We start from the raw sequence: 14,487 nt of genomic DNA on the forward strand, positions 1-14,487 counted from the left end.
TTGTTACCTCCTCCCTCATTCCCCCCACCCCCCTCCCCTTTCCCTTTCCCTCCATGAGTTGTTCAGTAGATTTACACTAAACAGTTTTGCAAGTATTGCTTTTATAATTGATTGTCTTTTTTACCCTGTGTCTCTTGATTTTGGTATTCCCTTTCAGTTACCTAGTTCTAATACCAGTATACACAGTTTCCAATGTACTCAGATAAGATACAGAGATAGGGCAGGTACAACCACAGAAAGGGGATACAAGAGGATCACCAACAATAGAAGCTATGGTTTCACATCACATGTTGAAAGTAATTACAACAGTAATATAACAGTCGTTTCCATAACATGGAGTTCATTTCACTTAGCATCATCTTATGCATTCATAAGGGCATAGCTATTAGGCTCTTGTGATCCTCTGCTGTGACTAGCCTAAACCTGTGCTAATTATTCCCTATGAGGGAGACCATAGAGTCCATGTTTCTTTGGGTCTGGCTCACTTCACTTAGTATAATTTTTTCCAAGTCCTTCCATTTCCTTACAAATGGGGCAATGTCATTCTTTCTGATAGAGGCATAAAATTCCATTGTGTATATGTACCACATTTTCCTGATCCATTCATCTACTGAGGGGCATCTGGGTTGGTTCCATATTCTAGGTATGACAAATTGTGCTGTGATGAACATTGTTCTGCTGGTGGCTTTAGTGTGTTCCTGTTTGTGGTCTTTGGTTAGATGCGGAAGATGGCGGAGGAGCAGCAGAGCCCTAGCTAAGCTCCCTCCGACATCGCAGTTTTCCCACTCCAGAGACACTTTTACTCCTAGAAAGACAGCCCACGTAAGTTATAACAGTACAGGGATTCTGGCCAGGAAGGAAAAATCAACTTTGCTGGCCTGAAAACACAGATTTGAGCTCCGGGTGGCGACCCACCGCCACACCAGTACCAGCACCAGCGCAGCGCCCCGCACTCCACGCACCAAAAGCACACAGTGGCGAGCAGGGAGAAATCCTCCAGACGGCGGCGGCCAGACGCGGATCGCAGGCTGAGCATGGTCTGGCCAAAATCGCAGAGAAAGCGTGAATACCCCACGAAAGACATTCTCACTCGTGCCCACAGAGCAGCTCCTTAAAGGTAGCCCCACTGCCAGAGCAAAGCGCCATCTTTGGCATGCTTTTTTTTTAAAGAGAGAGATAAGAGAGACAGACAGACAGACAGAGATCCAATAGCTGTATAAGTGAATCACTGGTGTGAGGATGAGTTTAAACCCAATTTGGTTCATCAAGGTCCCTGATCAGCCTTAAGAGGACCAATTCAGGCAATCTTACATTGTGACTGACCTTGAAAGCATTCTTGTTGATATCAAGCGAGTGGAAAACAAATAAAGTATTCAAACAAAATGTCTGCATCTGTCATTCCAAATTGACACACACTCAGTAGGTTGTCTGGGAAGAGAAAACTCTTACAGGTGTTTTTTATTTAGTGCCTGCAGTGTTTTGTTACTCTAAAGGATGAGAACCAGCAAGTTAATTAAAGACCTGGCATCTTTCAATTTACTCTTCTCTCACTCCTTGCAATATCCTCCCAACTCCCAGCCCCATCTCTGGCATTCCCTGAGAAGTGTAAATGGAAGGCTTTACAGTTTTCTATAAATAATTTTGAGGAAGATATTGTTCTTCACATCAGCCACACTACAGCAAAGTCAAGCCATGTGTCCTGTTAGGTGAAATTCTATTCTTTGTTAACACAAGGAAAAAAATCATTGGGATAAAGGTTAATGCCTCCTTAATATTTATACACTTGCATCATATTGAAAATGTGTGTTAAAAATTGGAAATCTTGAATTCATATGACAATGTGTAAAGGCTGTCTGACAGCACTTGTAATTCATTAGCACATACTTTACAATACATTACCATCAAATGTGAAATGCTCTTGTCACAGTGCGGGCCAGCCCAGGAGTTTCATGCTGTAGTCCATTATGCAGAACTTTAAGGTTTTTTGATGTGCATGTCCAGAGAAGATTCCAAATGATTCTTGCAGATTAGGGATAAATCAATTAATCCAGCAGCCCACTGGGCATAATACATCACACTGGGAAAGAAACCTGCTTACCTACGAGCCCTGCAGCATATGTTTATCTAGTTTCAAGCAGATTTGGAACAGCAGACAGCCATAATGTGAATGAATAGTGACATGATCCTGTTAAATTGGGGCCAGCATCTGCTGCACCACACCTGGTACCGTGCCCCTCCCCCCAGCTGCAGATGATTAACGGCCCCTACCTCTCAAATCATTTTGAAGTAGTGCCTGTGTACTGTCACTGGCTTCTGAAACAGATGGAAACACAACTGTGTCAGAGATTCCATAGGCTTATGTTGGGTTTTTTTCCTTTTTGCTGAGGCTAAACTTACTGGAATATCTATTTGAATGATGTTTCTTTGGGGAATCTGAGAAACAATTTCTGACTGACAGTGTCCAAACAGTAATTTCATGACTCAACTTAGTGTGACTATTATCTCAAAGTTTTACTTAGCTCTTAAAATTTTCCAAACCTCTGAAAACACATAATAGAATGCTCCAGAGCTCCCTGAGATGAAAATCTTTGTAGGGAGAAATGTGCAACAGTTTATGTTTAACATATTCATGCTTCTGGTTTTATTATTAATGAGAAAAGTGAATCTCTTGAATCTTGAAATCCACAGGACCCCTTCATACCTTTTATTCATCTCTGGGAACTGTTTTGAGCTGTGCTAATTTGATCCATATTACAGTGTGTATATTTATGTGTGTGTGCTCGTGTCCCTGTGCGTACAGGTTTGTGTGACAAATTACCTAGCTAGTGAATGGTCTTTTCCTGTGACCATTGCTGCCTGCATAAGTCCAGTTGCTCTTCTTTCCTCCCTTTGACAGACAGCTTTGCTGTCAGCATCATCTTAGCCATACTGCTCTGTCCCTATAATACTATTGCAAGAACAGTTACTTTCTTCTGTTCTCTCTTTGACCTTCTCCATGATAACAAAACACTAGATTTCAGGAGGCTATTGGTCGCTTCTATCTGCACTCCTAATTACTCAGGAGGTAGAGATTAGAAAGATTGAGGTTCAAGGACAACCTGGGAAAACACTCTGTAATACACATGCTGGGAAGCATAAACAGGAGGATCATAGTCTGGGCTGGCATGGGCAAAAATGGAACCCTGTATCAAAGATAACCAGCACAAAAAAGCTGGAGGCATAACTCAAGCATCAGACTACCCAGCAAGGGCAAAGCCCAGGTCCACAGGGAGGGGGTAAAGGAACACTGGGGTTTATCTAAATATATTGATGTTCTTCCATATACTACATTTTCATTTTCTTATCTGTGTGTAGCTGAAAATGGACAAAAGGACTCATTTTAGACAAAAAGATGCAAGCAGACTTAGGTAGGGTGCATGAATCATCCTTTGTTACCTGAAACACCATCTCGGTTGCTTGGGCTGCAGCAGCTATCTTATGCAGGTATCCGGAAATGTCTAGACAGTGACCTAGAAGGACTCTTGCTTGCCAACAACAACTTCATTACTCTTGAGCTGCCTGTCTTCAGATTATGTTATGTACGAGAAGAAGCCACACTGATGCCCATGCTTGTACCACCAGCTACTCCAGAAGCTGAGATCAAGAGGATCATAATTCCAGAGCTCCTGGCGGGACAAAATGTGCATGAGCCTCCAATCTCAACCCATAAAAACATTGTGCATGACGGAACTCACACTTCATCCCAGCTGTGCAGGAAGCCTAAAGAGGATTGTGGTCCAGGTTAACCTGGGCAAAACCGTAAGACCCTGTCCAAAATACCTAAGGCACAAAATGTCTGGTGGACCTACCTAGCTAGTACAGGCCAGTACTGAGAAAGAGAAACAAGGAGAAAGAAGGAAAGAAGGAAAAAGAGAGAAAGAGAGAGAGAGAGAGAGAGAGAGAGAGAGAGAGACAAAGATAAAAGAGAAAGAGAGGGGATTGAGAGAGTAAACCTTTCTCTTTTTCAAGGCATTGTTTATTCCTGCTGTTACGTATGCCAGTGAAGTGACTCCTAAAAGTGGCCAGACATTTGCCACTTGCCCTTATGCTTCTGTCTGGATCTGAGTCCTGCCATCCACATGATTCATGGTATCCCAAGGATCTCTTTCCTGAGGTCTAATGTCTTCAACTGATCACAGGAAGCCCCCGGGGGCATTCAGGCAGTGTCCCTGTCCACAGTCGTGTCAGATGTTTCTCATAATATTTATATTCCATATTTCCACAGTGTTGCTTATTCTCCTCTTGTCTCAGATTTGTGTTTGTTCCCTGGGTCTAGGATGGGCTTCCTGTACACCACCTGAAACCAGGCACCATGCCTGCCTGTCTGGAATTCTCTGATTATTAGCCCAACCAAAAGAGACGCCTGTGCCCTCCCTCCCAGCCTTCTCCGCTTTGGGTGCATGCTGTGATGATAGGAGTCAGCGAGGTGCAGTCAGATCCTTTGTGTGCCTGACTCTGTACTAAATACCATTTCTGTCAAGACCTTCCTTGTTTAGCTGCATATATAACAAAAGACCTTGATGTATTTTTTTAATATTGGAATCTTACAATATATGGAGTCTTTTTTAAAATGCTGTATCTTCATTATCTTTAATCTGAAACAAATGGCATGAGCTGTGAACGGGTGCTTCATACTTGTAATTCTTGCTACTCAGGGGGCTGAACTCTGAGGACCACAGTTTGAAGTCAGCCACGCAAGAAAGAAAGTCTGAGAAACTCTTATCTAATTAACCACCAAAATGCTGGAAGTAAAGCTCAAGCGGTAGAGCTAAAAGACAGCACCCAAGTAATGAACTCAAGCCCCAGGACCAGCACAGAAATAACATAGCATAAAAGTAGAAATACCTGGGCTGGGGATATAGCCTAGTGGCAAGAGTGCCTGCCTCAGATACACGAGGCCCTAGGTTCGATTCCCCAGCACCACATATACAGAAAACGGCCAGAAGCGGCGCTGTGGCTCAAGTGGCAGAGTGCTAGCCTTGAGCGGGAAGAAGCCAGGGACAGTGCTCAGGCCCTGAGTCCAAGGCCCAGGACTGGCCAAAAAAAAAAAAAAAAAAAAAAAAAAAAAGTAGAAATACCTACACATTAATATGCTTCATTCAAATAATGGCTTTGTGCAGTTAGCACCTTGACGTTATCACACGTTGTGCAAGTGCTTTCTGAGACTTGAATTTTGCTATAACCTTATGAGATAAATATGATATCAGAACTAACTTAGAAGATGGGGCTTACCTGGATGCTCATAGGGCCAAAAGATCTGCGGGAAATGGTTTCACTGGGTCTTGGGTTCAAACAGTGCTCTGAAGATATGATTCCTACCCCTTCTCTACTTCTACCCCTTTCTCTAGTTCTCAGTATTCCTCTCAACCCCTGTCTTTGCCTCTGTCCCAGTGCAGTCTACTCCTGGCCCTCTCACACTGATTCTAGCGGACATCAGTACTCTCACACTGACTACCTGGGCGGGTCATCTGATTATCCACTCAAGGAAAGGGAGTGAGTTATGCGGGCCCAGGGCAGAACCCAGCTCTCCTACAAGGCAAAAGAGTATGCTCACAAGAGGGGCTTCCAGAGGATGAAAAAATATATACTAGGCAGGCAAATTAAAAAAAAAAAAAAAAGGAAAAGTTCAACCATTCATATGCTCTTTCCCTAGACATGAGCAGAGTTCAGAGATTTCTCACAGTTTTCAAGTTAACTGACAATGAAATAAAATAAATGCAAATAATTTATACACATCTGTGAGCCAGAGCTAAGACTGTCATCTGAATTGTCATCCTTAGTTTTATTGAAGCAAGTTGAGTCTTTATCTTCCTAAACAAACACATGACATCTGTGGGTCAATCTGTACTTTAAGGATTACATAGTTTCATTTTTCTTGAATGTTATTCCTTACACAGTCTTGGCACAGACATTGTCTAAATGGCACTTCACTGCTCAGTGCCTTTCTCTGGCCAGACAAAAACTGCATCAGCCTCTGTGGCTGCCCTCGTGCCTCCTTCTCGTCCCTGCTTTTAACACCGGCCATGCACTTTGGTTTCCCTAAGAAAATGAAGGACACGTCAACCTCACACTTTCTATAGTTAAAGGTTTATCTACAAGGATTTTAGAAGGTATTAAACACCACAAAAATATGGAGGGGTTGGGGAGCGAAGAAGGGCATCCCTAAGGAAGGAAGGAGCATTTGCAAATTCAACAATTTCATTTTGAAGACTCTCTGACTTGCCATTTTTCTCTCAAGGCTGGCACTCTACCTCTTGAGTCATACCACCCCTTCCAGCTTTTTGATCGTTAATCAGACACAAGAGTCTCATGGACTTTTCTGCCTGGTCTGGCTTTGCATTGCAATCCTCACATCTCAGCCTCCTAAAAATCTAGGATTATAAGTATGAGCCACTAGCACCCAGCACCCATCTCTTGGGCATGAACTGGTCTTGGTGATTCATTGCTAATGAAGAGAATATTGTAGAAATGACCTTGTGTGACTCTGAAACTAAGTCATCAAAGGTATTGTAACATCCATTTTCAATGAATTGTTTTATCATTAATATCACATATTTATCATGCATGACATGAAATTTTAAAACATGGCTCAATTTAAGTGAATTAACATTGATTATCGCATGTATTTGTCTCTTTCCAATGGCAGCCCTTGCATCTTGCTCTTTCTTGAGTAGTGTGTGTGTGTGTGTGTGTGTGTGTGTGTGTGTGTGTGTGTGTGTGACATTTTCTTTATGGGGGTCACTCATTTGTGGACACCAGCACTGATGCCATGATGTAGCTGCTATGAAGTGCTCTGAGGTGAGCCCCCCTTGCATGCACTTGCGTGCTGACTCTGGTTCTTTGGCATACCTACTCACGAGTGGTATACATGGATGATATGAAAGTGCTATTTTTAATGTTGTGAGGAAACTTCACAGTGATTTCCATAAGATCACTGCACTCTGATTTCCATTCCTACAAATACTGTGTACTTTTTTTCCCTGCAACCTTGCCAGCATTTATGGGGTTTCTTTTTGGTTATGTGTTGTTTGTTTGTCTTCTTGCTTTTTGGTGCTGGTCCTGGGGCTTGAAATCAAGGCCTGGGCACTGACTTTTTCTCAGTTAGCATTCCACCATTTGAACTACAGCTCCTCCAGCTTTTTGGTGGTTAACTGGAAAGAAGAGTTTCCTAGACTCTTCCTGCCAGGTCTAGTTTCGAACTGCTATCATTAGATCTCAGCCTCTGGAATAGTTAGGATTACAGCCACCAGTGCTCAGCTTACTTCTTGTTTTGTTTTCTTTTTTATTGGGACTGGGCTTAAATTTAGGGCCTTACATCTGCTCAGCAAGTATTCCATCACTTGAGTCATACCCCAAGACCTTTTGTTTAAGTTATTTGGGGGCTAGGTGTTTGTTCTTTGTCCAGGCTGGCCTCAGACCATGATCCTTCCACAGATGGTTTCATGTATACCTGGGGTTACAACTGTGCACCACCATGCTGACCTTATTGAGATAGGGTATCACTAACATTGATCAACTTGCCTCAAAGATCTTCCTAATCTCAGTCTGTGTGTAACTGGTATTAAAAGTAGGAGCACTGTGCCTGGCCATTTTTTTGTTTTCTCACTGATGGCCATTCTAAACTGGAGTGACATGAAATCTCAGTATAATTTTAATTTGCATTTCCCTGACAGCTAAAGATGTTGGACACTTTTATGTATTTGCAAGTTGTACTTATTTATTTGAAAAGTGTCCAATTCATTTTCTCATTTATTAATTGCAATATTTGCTCATTTAATAGTTGTTTTTTAAAATCTTCTTTACATGTTCTGGATATTAGTGCCTGTCAGCTAAAACCTGGCAATGAGTCCCATTCTGTTTGCTGCTCTTCATTCTGTTGTTTCCTTGCTGTGCAGAAGATTTTTGAATTGATGTAATCCCTTCTTCCATCAATTCTTCCTGTTATTTTCTGAGCTATTGGAATCTTAGTCAGAAAAGCATTGTTTATGTCTTGCTCTATGATTTCCTGCAGTAGTTTCAGGTTTTACATTAAGGACTTTGATCCATTTTGAGTTTATTCTTATACAAGATGATTAGGGATCTAGTTTTAAGCTCCTACATGTAGGTATCTGCTTCCCCAGCACTACTTGTTCAAAATATCTATTTTAGTTTCTATAATTTGTATTTGTTTTGTTTTGGCAATAGTGAGATTTGAATTTAGGTTCATGTGCTTTCTAGCCAAGTGTTCTACCATTGGACCATGTCTCCAGCCCTATTTTGTGCTGAATATTTAGAGTTAGGATATTGCTCTTTTGTTTTGTTTTATTTTTCAAATGTGTACCTAAATCACAATCATCCTAAAAACTACTTAGGTTTTTAGTACCCTCTTACATTGTGGTAGATAATAAATGTCTAGAAATGTACCCAATTCCCTTCTATTTTCCATTTCATAAATTTTCATAATATTCCCTAATGGTCCTTTGAATTTCAGTTATCTCTGAGATAATATCTCCTTTTTGCCTCTAACTGGATTAATTCCTGTCTTCTACTTATTCTTTTGACAAGTTTGGCTAAGGGTTTGTCAATCTTGTTTATTTTTTCTTAGAAACAACTCTTTCATGATCTTTTGATTCTTCTTTTAATTTTTATTTAGATTTAATTCTAGACTTCATTGTTTCTTTCTACCAACTTTGGGTTTGGTTTGTGCTTGGTTTTCTAAGCCCCTATCAGGAATTATTAGGTAATGCACTGGGGATTCTTAATGTAGGCACTCATAGCTCTAAACGTGGTGGATGTGATTCTGGTAAGTACACCTTTGTAAGTAACTTGAAACTTCTCTCTTGAAGCTTTCAACATTTTCTTTGTTACATACTTGGCATTTTAACTATAAAACGACATGGAGAGGTTCTGTTCTGGCATGTCCGTTTGGAGTTCTAAATGCCTCTTGAACTTCAGTGCCCACATCCTTCTACCTTTGTCTAGATTTCTTTTGTAACTTCTCTATGCATTTAATCTGAAACTCTCTCCTCCACAAAGACTTACAAGGATTTTGTTTTTCAATACTAGGAATTTATACTCAGGTTTTTGTGCTTGTTGGGCAAGCTATCACTTGAGCCACACTGCGGATCTTTTTGCTTTAGATTGTTTTTTAGGGAAGTTCTTGTGATTTTGACTGGGCTGGCCTCAGGTCCTCTAACGTCTATCTCCCACGAAGCTTGGGAGATGCACCCCCACACCTAGCTTGTTTTTTCTTTAGTGGCCATGACATTTTAACTAAGCAGTGCTTTTTTGCTCCATCGAGCTTTTAGCTACCTTTCATACTGTTATTTTTTGAGATTAGGATCTTGATTCCTCCTTAGGCAGATGCCTGTTCTGCAACTGCCTATTTTAGTTTTCTTACAGATAGCTGAAACAATAGGCAAGAGTCACCGTGCTCAGTTTCTTCCATTTAGATGGAGTCTCACAGTCTTTTCTTCCCGGGCTGTCCTTGAACTGTGATCCTCCCAGTATCAGCTTACCATGCAGCTGGATAGAAGCCATGAGCCACCAGTGCTTGACTCTGGCTTCTTGTTTGAGAAAGAATTTCAGTAACTAAAAACCCCGGGCTAAAAACCCCGACAGATTAACATTGAAATCTTTCCCTTTACCTTCCTGGGAGAGCAGCTGGCTGTAGCTGTGAACTCTTTTCTAATAACTAATAGAAAGGGGAAAATTGAATATTGAGGAAGCATGGTTTTTGTGTTTTTTTGTCAGTCATGGGGCTTGAACTCAGGGCCTGAGCACTGTCCCTGGTTTCTTTTTGCTCAAGGCTAGCCCTCTACCACTTGAGCCACAGCGCCACTTCTGGCCTTTTTTTTGAATATATGTGGTGCTGAGGAATTGAACCCAAGGCTTCATGTATACGAGGTGAGCACTTTATCACTAGGCCATATTCCCAGCCTTCCTTCATGGTTTTTAAACTTAATTCAGGTATCAATAGACGAGTGACTTGAATATTGCCTTTTGTGTTGCTATAATGGAACGTGTGAGGCTAATACGTTATATGGAGCAGAGTTTTATTTTGGTTGATGATCTGAGCTCAGGTGACCACACCGGACAAGGATCACATGCTGCAGCATAACATGGCAGATGCCTCTGTGTGGTAGGAATGTATGTAAATTGCCAGTGCCATGGCAGAAGCTAAACTTTATAACTGCCTTCTCTCACAGCAACTAAGCCAGTCCTGCAAGGCCTAACCCACAACCAGGAGATCGCACTAACCCCTTCCATTGATAGCTGTCTGATGGTAATTATTTTTTCAATGTTTCTATCTCCTAAAGATTCCAATGCCTCTCAATACTGCTTCCTTGAGACAATCTCCCAGTCCATGAGCCTTTGGATAATAAACCACTCCCAAACCATAATAACTAGCTAAAAATGATAAGATGCAATTGAAACATTCAACTTGGAAAGGAGAGCAAAGATGATACAGTTTCTTCTCATAGTGATCAGCCTTTCCCACCTAAGGATTTATGTTAAGCTGTGAAAATTCTCCTATTCAGCTCAGAAATAAGACTGAATAATGAATTTTAACACAGCACCATGAAAATGAAATTGATGCCTTCTTTAGAAAGCAATTTGCAAACTTGTAGAGATCATTCGAGTTTCTGGATATTGAGGTCACCACAGATGGAAGACAAGTGTATATTGCAGGTGACATTCTAAAACGTTTCCTCAGAATGGTATAAATTTATGTTCTTAGAGAACGAGAACTACCCTAATTGTCAAAAGTTGTTTTCTAACAGAATCACAGCACTTGAACGCAGCCGTGCGGAAAGGAGATGGCAGGATGCGTGAGGGCACTGCAAACTGCATCCCACGTGTTGGCAGCTCTCTGCACCCCTGTCGGAAACACATCAAGGTTCTCATAAATTTAGTCCAAGAAAAGAACAAAAGAAAATTGTTGTTTTTCTCTTCTCCTGTTGAATGTGGCAAACTCATGCTCCCTCAGTGTGGAACTCAGATGTGTCTGGGAATAATGTTTTATTATAGGTGTAACAATTCACATTCAGTAGCAGCAGCAGCCGCACTGCTGGAGCCAAGAACAAAAGGAGGAGAAAAATAAGGCATAATGGTGAAGCCAGGAGCAACAGGGGCATGCCAGGGAAAGCACCAGGAGTATTATTGCAAAACAAACCTGAGAAACAAGAATGCTGGAAGCCAATTTCCTTCATCCTGTGTCTTGCTGCATGTGATAATTGAAGAGTGACACTAAAATGCATACAACAGCTATAGCTTTCCTAAGCAAGTGCTGCAGCCTCTCACAGTAATGACAGTGACTTATTCCGAAATATTTGAAGCACTTTTTCACATGCCTGTAGCTCAGCTTTATTCAGCCAGCTGCATGTAAACCATTGTTTATAAGGAAACCAAAAACATGTAACTCAGAGATACACAGAAATTCTCAACTCATAAAAATCATCTCAATAAAATTAAATAGACACTAACAAAAATAACAACTGAATTTCCTAATGCAAAATTATATACTCAAAATATATTTTTAAATATGCATTTTTTATTTTATCCTGGCTATATTATATTGCCTAATTTTTATAATGTTACATTTATAACAAATGGGATCTGACTTTGAATCAACACTTAGTTAATCCAATCATAGATTTTACCTGCTCACTTCCAAAAACAAAGAGCTGAGGGAACTTAAAAGATGTTTCTGGTATAATAATAAAAAAAATTTAAGAAATGAGGGAGGGGGGCATGAGGGACAAGGTAACAAACAGTACAAGAAATGTATCCAATGCCTAACGTATGAAACTGTAACCTCTCTATACATTAGTTTGATAATAAAAATTTGAAAGAAAAAAAAATATTTAAGAAATGAAGAAAAAGGCCAGAGACATGTCTGAACTGGTACAGTGCTAGCCTAGCAAACACATTAATTGAAACAAATAAATATTATAGAAAATATAAATATATTGCTTAGTTGAAATGAAAAAAAATGGAATCAAAAGATATCAAAACTAAAGTGAAAGCAGAAATCTTAGCAAGTCAACAAGTCACTGATTTCTAAAGTAAGTTTCTCCTAAGTGGTTCTCCTACTGTGACTTCTAAGTAAGGACAATAGGACATTAAACCCACATAGCACAGGTACTCCAAAAGAAGACTTTTGCCACTACAAGAGAAGTATATGATGCACAAATAGTGAGCCTTACTATATGCAAATTTTAAAGAATATTTAAGAAATGGAAGAGCCTTTGATATAATGCATAACTGACAGAACAATCTAACTATATTACAAATATATGAAACAACTTCACTGATCAAAGCATCTGTGGACATGGGTGCAATCTGTGGAAGTAAAGGTTGTTTTAACTATCCACGTAGCACAGCACTATAGTCAATGCCATTGTTTTTGGGTTTTGGTTTTTTTTCTTGCCAGTCCTGGGCCTTGGAACTCAGGGTCTGAGCACTGTCCCTGGCTTCTTTGTGCTCATGGCTAGCACTCTACGCGTTGAGTCACAGCGCTACTTCTGGCTTTTCCTGTTTATGTGGCGCTGAGGAATTGAACCCAGAGCTTCATGCATGCTGGGCAAGCACTCTACCATTAAGCCACATTCCCAGCCCAGTTGATGCCATTGTTTCCCATGGGCTACAGGTTCATGGTTCTCACATTGTTGCACCTATTTACAGCAGTTGTACAATTGAATAAATAGATCGCAAAAGGTGGGAGCAATGTCTCACTATTGAAGCTTATAGGTAAGCAACAAGAAACTAGAATAAACATGTGCATTATGCAATTAGAGATTTATGCATAAATTCATGTTTTCATTGAGATACAAATGGGTTACATGTAGAAATGTGTGTATGTATATTGATACATAAGGATTAGTATTGAGCAAATGTTTCCTTCTTCTGTCATCTGAAAGGCTGAGAAGCAAGCACATTCACCCAGCTATGATCATATATAGTGTCCTGATGCTGGCTTCTAATTACTTCTTAAAGGAACCAAGGCTTCCTGGAGAAATTTTTTAGCCTAGAATTGGAATAGGGTGTATATGCACAATGGATGAACCTGGAACATTTTCTAATGCAGAAAGTACTGGCATTTTTTAGGAAATAAATAGACACTTCTCAGAAGAAGAAATAAAAATGGCAAAGAAACACATGAAATGCTCACTATCCATAGCCATAAAGGAAATGCAAATAAAGACAACACTGAGATACCACCTTACCCCAGTAAGAATGGTCTACATTCTGAATTCAGACAATAACCAATGCTGATGAGGATGTGGAGAAAGAGGAATCATACTGCACTGCTGGTGGGAATGTAAACTAGTACAACCACTTTGGAAAGCAGTCTAGAGGTTTCTCAAAAAACTAAACATAGACATACCCTACCATCCAACCATACCATTCCCTGGCATCTACTTTGAGCAACAGAAACCAGGATACCATAAGGACACCTGCACTGCCATGTTCACTGCTGCAATATTCACAATGTTCACTATTCACAATAGCCAAAGAGCCCCACTACAGATGAATGGATTCCAAAAATGTGGTACCTAAAAAAAAAAAAGTGGTACCTATATACAATGAAATTTTACATAGCCATTAGAAAGGATGAAATAATTGCATCTGCTGGAAAATGGATGAAACTAAAACAAATCATGCTGAGTGAGACAACCCAAGAACAAACAAACAGCACATAGTCTCCTGATATGCAGGTGTTAGAATTAAAATGCAAACAGATAGAATAAAGTAAATAGGTCTCAAGATACAAAAATATAGTAAAAAGAAAATAGGACACAGAATGAGTGGAAAGTGTGTGGGAATAGTAGTAATAATAGCAACAACAATAATAATGTAGCAGAGGGGACCATTGCTACATTGAACATTGATGAAAGGGAACTAAGCAACACATGGGTGGGAATGAGAAGAAAGGAATGAGTGAAGGAGGGAACAGATGTTGCTAAACAAAAGGAATGTAATGTACCTATCATCCAAAATGATTTTATTGTTAAAGTTCACAGACTTTGTAAGCTATGTAGAGTAGAATGGTAATTTTTATCCTTGTGAAAGTTAATATGTGTAGTGTGAAATATAAGTAGTAACTTAAACTCAATTTTTTAAAAGTACTGGCATTTTTCAAAATAATTAAAATTTTAAAACTTCAAACAAAAACAAAGTCCAATTGCTGTAAGCAGCCAGGTGGCCAAAGCTGCACAATCTGAAGAACAAAATTGAGATCCTTTGCATTCTAACTTGAAGTAGACAAGAAAACTGACCATGATCCCCTTCAGATGCAAAGAGGAGAGAAAGTTTCCACACAGAACAATTCCAAATATTTTCTATCAATGCTCTAGTCTTCCTAAGAGGAAGCATAAGACCCTGTTTCAGTGTGGACTGCACAGAAAAGCTGCCGTCTAAAGAACACACTGTGCAAAGAGGAAAAGAGGAACTTTAGAGAGACGT

The sequence above is a fragment of the Perognathus longimembris genome, chromosome 4 (genome assembly GCF_023159225.1).
Source record: "Perognathus longimembris pacificus isolate PPM17 chromosome 4, ASM2315922v1, whole genome shotgun sequence".
NCBI classification, from domain to species: Eukaryota; Metazoa; Chordata; class Mammalia; order Rodentia; family Heteromyidae; genus Perognathus; species Perognathus longimembris.